The 6,872-nt window shown below is 38.6% G+C and overlaps 1 protein-coding gene across 5 annotated transcripts in view; it reads right to left on the reverse strand.

Moving 5' to 3' along the window:
* The window catches only part of ppip5k1b (diphosphoinositol pentakisphosphate kinase 1b), a 54,174-nt gene extending 49,078 nt beyond the window's left edge, over positions 1-5,096 (reverse strand). For 3 of the 5 annotated variants that reach the window (XM_061035959.1, XM_061035956.1, XM_061035960.1), the window contains exon 1: positions 4,917-5,095. The gene's annotated coding sequence lies outside the window, so the exon portion shown is untranslated. Of the gene's footprint in view, positions 1-4,916 lie in introns of all 5 variants that reach the window. The other 2 variants (XM_061035958.1, XM_061035955.1) reach the window with 1 other exon arrangement.
* Positions 5,097-6,872: the final 1,776 nt, after the last annotated feature.

Genomic DNA, 6,872 nt, shown 5'->3' on the forward strand with positions numbered 1-6,872 from the left:
CTGACTCATGACTTAGCAGTCTGTTATAATGTCTTCTATACAGTGAAGCAAAATCTCCACACAAAATCAATTCCTCTCCCACCATGTCCATGGCTTGTACAGTATTTCCTTCATAGGTCTTGTTTGCATCAGCATGTAGCAGGGGGGGGTCCAGTTAAGAAATCCTTTACAGAATGAGCTGACCTATAGCTGTCATTACATTTTGAAAAATTTAACATTTCCTCTGATGGTGAAGTGAGGTCCTCTTTGAGTGAGACTAGGTGAACTGATCGGCATGAATCAGTGCAGCAGCTGAACAAGTTTTTCTGCCTCCTCATTGTCTGAGTCTGTTGACTTTTGCTCATCCATTCACCAGCCTTTAAAACACTTCTTTATCTCACCTTCCACACGTACGGAGGAAGGTCTCAGGGCTGATAGGGTTTGACCCTTACTTAAATAAGGCCTCTAACATTTGGCTCAATCCCAAGCTAAATATTGATAAGAAGGCATTTATTTGTAAGGAGTGGGTAGAAAGGGGCATCCTCATATTAGAAAATATATATAGTGCTGATACACTTAAATCATTCAATGACCCAAAACAACAATATGATTTACCCCAAACCCAATTCTGGAGATATCTTCAACTACGCCATTTGTTGCAAAAGCTCTTTGGGTTAAGTGTACAATCTCCAAAGTCAGCAGATAAGTTAAATAAAATTATACAGGTATTGGGGGAAGGTCATGAAGCTGCTAAATATTATAGGATGCTCATGGAATATGGAGGAGGTAGCATTGTCACAGCCCTTAGAGTTTCCTGGGAAAGAGATTTGAGGGTTTCGTATGATGAGCAGGAGTGGGTCAAGATTGTTGGTAATTGTCGAACAATGTCAAGGGATCTGAGGGTGAGGCTTATTCAATTTAAGCCAAGTAGACTCTTCAGACTTGGCTTAAAGGATTCGACTACTTGCTGGAAGTGTGGTGTAAATGAAGGTACACTGGTACATGTACTTTGGTCGTGCCCCATGATTAATCAGTATTGGAGGAAGATTCATTCTTATATTATCAATGTTGTAAAAAGGCAATTGGTGCTGTGTCCTAAGCTCTACATTTTAGGAGATTGTATGGTGAAGAAAAATATATTCTGAAGTGGGGCGTGTATCTTGATGCGATTAACAGGCCAGAATGAAGATCAAGTGTGAAAATTAATTTTTATGTTTGTTTATATGCTAAGCCACTGTAGAAGAAAGTACCTGCTGACCCCTCTGTGTTAGAGTTTTGTGTGTGGGTGGGGGTGGGGTAGAGGGTATTTGTAACAAAGAGATGTATCCCATATGTTATCGCTGATTTGGTTTTTGTAAAATAAAAATTGAAAGTCGTAAAAAAATAAAATAAAAACACTTTATCTCATACTATGCAACGTTCTGTGTTTACACTATTTGTCATTTTTCCATTTTGTAGATTCTTCTGTCATAGCCAGCAACATGCATCTCTTTCATCTGTAGTTATCCTCTCCTTTCCCTTTTCTCCCGCAGTAAACAGACCAACGTCAAATACACCACACATCTTTCGGCAGAATGATACTATTGCAAGTCCCCGCGTCCCTAGCAACCGTCTGCTTTTCCTGGTAACCGTGAATGTTCCTTAACAGCAATCTGTAGAGCAATATCAGACCGTTGCTATGCGTAATTAGCCAATCAGAAACAAGTATTTGACACAGCAGTGTCATAAAGTAATGTTATGGAGTAAGTGACACTGCTATGCATAACACACTACATTTTAGCATTTACAACAATCTACTATTCAGTAGTTACTCGGTCCTGCTTTGGACAACATAAAACACAAAAAGGGTGAGAAACATGTTTGTAACCCTTGAACTAAGGAATTGAAAAGTGTTGCTTTGGTATCTGTTCTGAAACTCAGACATTCACACCCAAATCAAATCAACTCTCACTTCTACTCATTGCTGATGGTTGTTCTTTCATTGCTGTGCAATGAGCTGTGTCCAATCTTCAGTGGAGATGTTTTCATTTTTTGGATGCAAATGGAGGTCGATAAATGTCATGGCTGACTTCACGTCTTAATGACTTAATGGGCAAAACGGAAAAGGAAGGCGACACAATGAGGAACCAGACAGACTCATTATGTGTTACAGTCTCCTGTCTGCCCGCTTTGCTGGTTAAATTGTAAAAAAAAAAACAAAAAAAAAACACGCATTGTGGTAACCATGAATAAACTAGGTGTCTGATTAAACACATCCCCGGACGTCACCTGCAGGCCCTCGTCCATGGATGAGTCACCTCTGTCACCAAATCGAGGCCGGAGATCAACAATCCTGCTCCTATAAAAGGCTTTTAACCTTTGAGACCGTCTGCCTCAGGAAGCCTGCGTCGTGTTTACCACATGGTGAGGGAGGAGCTGGTCATTAGCTCCAATTCACTAACATTTCACTATCACTTCTCTGACAAGACGGCTAATGAGAAACCACACTACACAATGTGCGTACAGCGACAGCTTGCCCCTTACGGTTTCATGCTGTTTGGATTGATTGAAATATTTTGAGCAGATTCTGGGAAAGAAAAGAATAAAGATAGATGTGTTTAAGATTAAGATTAACTTTATTGATCCCCGCTTAGGGAAGTTTCTGTTTTTACGCTCTCTAAGTCATGCAACACACACATAGGCTGAAATATACACACATGATCACATGAACAGGATCCTATGGACATGCACTAATGGAGAGATGTCAGAGTGACGGAGCTGCCCACAGCAGGCGCTCCTGGGCTGGTGGTGGTGGTGGTGGTGGTGGGGGGGGCGAAACAGTGCCTTGCTCAAGGGCACCTCGGCAGTTCTCAGGAAGTGATCTGGCACCTCTCCAGCTACCAGACCAACTTCCAGATTTGGTCCGCATCGGCTTGAACCGGCGACCCTCCAGTTCCCAGCCCAACTCCCTACAGACTGAGCTACTGCCGCCCAGCATCAAGGGAACATAACTGTTATGTTCCCATGATAAACACATCTATCTGTTAAACTTTATGAGGTATTCAGCTAAATTAGTTTCTATAAGGCTGCGGCTAAACAAGTGAGAGGTTAAATATCTGTCGAGAGTTCAGATAACAACATGTCAATTAATTATTATTTGATCAACCTGACATGTGCACAAAGTAATCAAACACAGACACAAACATCAGCTCTTAAACAGGAGAGGGTTTTTTTAAGTGCTGGTGATGTTATCCAGAACAAAAGAGAAACAGCAGTAACAAGTCGCCTCTACAAGCTTGCAAATTCAATATTTACAGAGCGCTTTAGACATGAGCTTTGTTTGCCGTCATTACTGGAAACAGGGGACAAAAGAGACCTGCCAGTGTACTGCAAAACAGGACTATTATTTTCTATGTGATCGACACAAACATTTCTCACTGACGGAGATGCGACCTCTGTCGGTTTTATGAGATGATTTATTGAATGTGGAAATAACAGGACTTTATTCTCCAGCTAAAGATACATCTTTACATCTGTGAAGGTTCAGATAAATGGATCTCTTAGGGAAAACTGTGCAGCAGCAGATAGTAAAACATGTAGGAGAAACACAACAGAAGATAAATATTGGGTTATGAAAACAGATAATGCAGCCGTTTATTTTAAAACATTATACAGAGGGGAGAGTTACACATGTTTGTGAGACAATTACATCTAAAGTACAGTTTATCATTATTGCCTAAACAAGCTACAGGCTATAAGGCTACATTAAATCTGGAGGATATTTATATTGATGAATTGTGACAACGACAGGAGCTTCGACACAACCAACATATTTAGTTGTTTTATTCTTTGATTTAGAAAATCCAACATGAAAAAGTAATTGCTTGCATGTGACGTCTAATATTTGACCAATAACTAGTTTGTAATGTTTTCTTCCACTTTCCTTCATTTAAACTACATCATTTTTTTTAGTTTGGATTACAATTTATCTCACTTCCTTCTATTACAAATCACACGTTGAAAACATTATTTCATGAATTAGTTAGGGGTTGACAGACATGAGATTTTGTGGGCCGATTGTGTCTTTGACGTGTGTTAAGGACACACTTTTTTGTTCTATACATTTGATCTCTCTCACCCAGAAAGCGGAGGAGTTTGATTAATCAGTCTGTGAGTGTGAGACTGTTTGTGTGCATTTCAGGTGTTTTATTTTTAATCCGGGCACTGATTCATGCGTGATTTAATGTTGCTATTAAAAATATGTCAATAGAAATAATTCCCAAGTAGGCATATCAAGTAAAAACGACTATCATTTGATCAACAACTATAATAATAGTCAGTCAGTAAAGTAAATGCCAAACTACTTTCTCAAATAAAGGAGTTCAGACTTAAAGATATAAACATGAAAATTGCGATATTATGTGAACAGACTTCCTAACTATTTCTGCACAATGACCCTGGGAAACAACTAAGTAAATATTCACAGACAATAGTTTATAAGGGAGGGACTCACATGTTCACACACTCAGTAGCTGCACACACACACAATATGTCAACACACTCAATCACTAAGCAGCAGCTTAACTGCATGAATAAAGTGGTCAGGTTAACTTTGATAAGGTTTTTAAAAAGTGCAATATGCCCTCCTCTCTGGTGGGTTATAAACTCTGTATCAGGACAGCAGCTAAGTTGAGTCTTTAAAATCAGCCTGACGCACAATGAATGACAAAAAGAAACGCGTCTTCAAGGGGGGGGGAGATAAACCACACATGACAAATACGTATGTCCACTTGTTTCCTGAAAAGCACTCATAACAGATGAAGTAAAGTTACGAGATGTTTAAAAAAAAAAGCTTCCTGGCTAACCTGCTTAAGAGCAAAATCCAAGTTTCATTTCATCACAGGAGCCTCCACGCCGCGGGAAGAAACCAGAAAGAGTCAAAAACAAACGGGACTTACCGGCGGAGAAGTAACTGGAGGTCCGTCTGCTATTCACTTCCTTGTTTCTCTTGGCTGAAGGTGGACTGCTGCTACTGTCTGAGTTTATCTTTTTCCCTTCTCGGTAAAGTTGTGAACTACACGCTGAAGTTCACCCCCGGGTCATTGCTTGTGATTAGCTAGCCCCTGCTGCTGCTGTTGCTGCTAGCTTCCTTCCTTTTTTTTCTTTTTCTTCACCTTTTTCTTTTTTTTAAACATCAAGTTTTGTTTCGTTGTCACGCAGCGCCATCACTGCCATCTACCGGTCACAGTGGTGTGTTGCAGCACTGCATGACTCAAGGACTAGTAACCACCATAGACTGTAAAAATAACAGAACAGAAGTTTTAGTGACACTGATGCTTCCTAAATCATTTAAATAAGTGGAATATTGAACCTAAGTCAATTATTTTGTATTGTATGCAGGAAATTTTCCTTTTTATAATTCTAAATTTAGTATTACCTACCATACGGTATAAATATTTCATGATTGCAAACATTTCACTACATGAAAGAGTGTTTCATGAAAAAGAAAAACATTTTGACAAACATAAAAAAAAAAAAAAAATCAGGGACTGCGAAATATATATTTCACTTGCTGAAAATTCTTTTACACCTGCTATGAAATATGTTTCACTTACTGCAAATTGTTTTATACAGGTGTAAAACAATTTGCAGCAGGTGAAATATATTTTTTGCAGTCCTCGAAAAATGTGTATGTTTTTTTTTAAATGTTTTTGTGTTTCATGAAACACTTTTGCATATAGTGAAATGTTTTTCGCAATCATGAAATATTTGCCCAGTTTACCTTCAGGGCCACCGTAATTACATAATCCGGATTATTTAGTTGAAATTGAAACTTGATTAATTGTCCAGCCCTCCTAAATACTACAGGAACCAACATGAGGTAAACTTTACTCCATAACATTTATTTGACAACAGATGTATTATTGTGGAATAAGATCTTTATTACAAATAAAATATATTTGAATCAACTAATAAATGATGCAACGTTATTTGAGATTATAGATTACGTTTTTTAGCACTATAAGAAGTAAAATATTTATCAGTTGCAACATTAGTGTATGTAAAGGCATCACTAGTACACGTCTGAAGTTGATCATTCTGAAAAATGCATATTTTTACGCTTTATGTTTAGGTTTATGTTGATGCTTGTACTAAATTATGATAGTAATACTTTATTTGTGACGGTGTTATTTTATATCATTACATCATGTAAGTATTGCTACTTGTGCTAAACAAAGAGATCTATAACTTATTACCGTATTGTTTACAACACAGTTCTGCAAACCCAACACAGCAGCAGCAGATGACTGTTCAACATGAGTCTGGTTCTGATCGAGTTGTTCTTTAAAAGTTTTTTCTAACCACTGTCATCTGCTAGATATTGCAAAGTGCCGCACTCATGCTGGATTAATGTTGAGTGTAAATAATATTACAAAGAGTGTGGTCTACACCTGCTCTTTTTGTTTTTTGTTTTGTTCGATATATTTACATTGGATGTTAATAAAAATGTGTCAATCTTCAGGGTTCAGACAGAATAATGAGTTTTTATATTTTTCATTTTATTTTTTTAATGGCTAACTCAGGGATTCTACTGGCACAGTAGCATGTTTACGATCTTCCCCCTGGGTGGAATATGAAGACTATTACTGCAGCACTCCAACACACAAACTTTAATACACAGTTCATCATGTCAAAAACGGAGCAATGGTCCAAGGCAAAGCTTTCAAGACAGTTAATAACGTAACATAAATGGACTGTCTAAAAAGGGACTGTCTAACCCCCCCCCCCCCCCCCCCCCCCCCCCAAGTCTGTTTGACGTGAATTCTTTCCATGCTGCCTAAATGGTGGCCCTTGGTGGACAGAGTTGTCACTACAAACGTCCAGCTGGCTGATCACTGCAGACAAGTGTGCCT

The sequence above is a fragment of the Labrus mixtus genome, chromosome 4, assembly GCF_963584025.1.
Source record: "Labrus mixtus chromosome 4, fLabMix1.1, whole genome shotgun sequence".
NCBI lineage: Eukaryota > Metazoa > Chordata > Actinopteri > Labriformes > Labridae > Labrus > Labrus mixtus.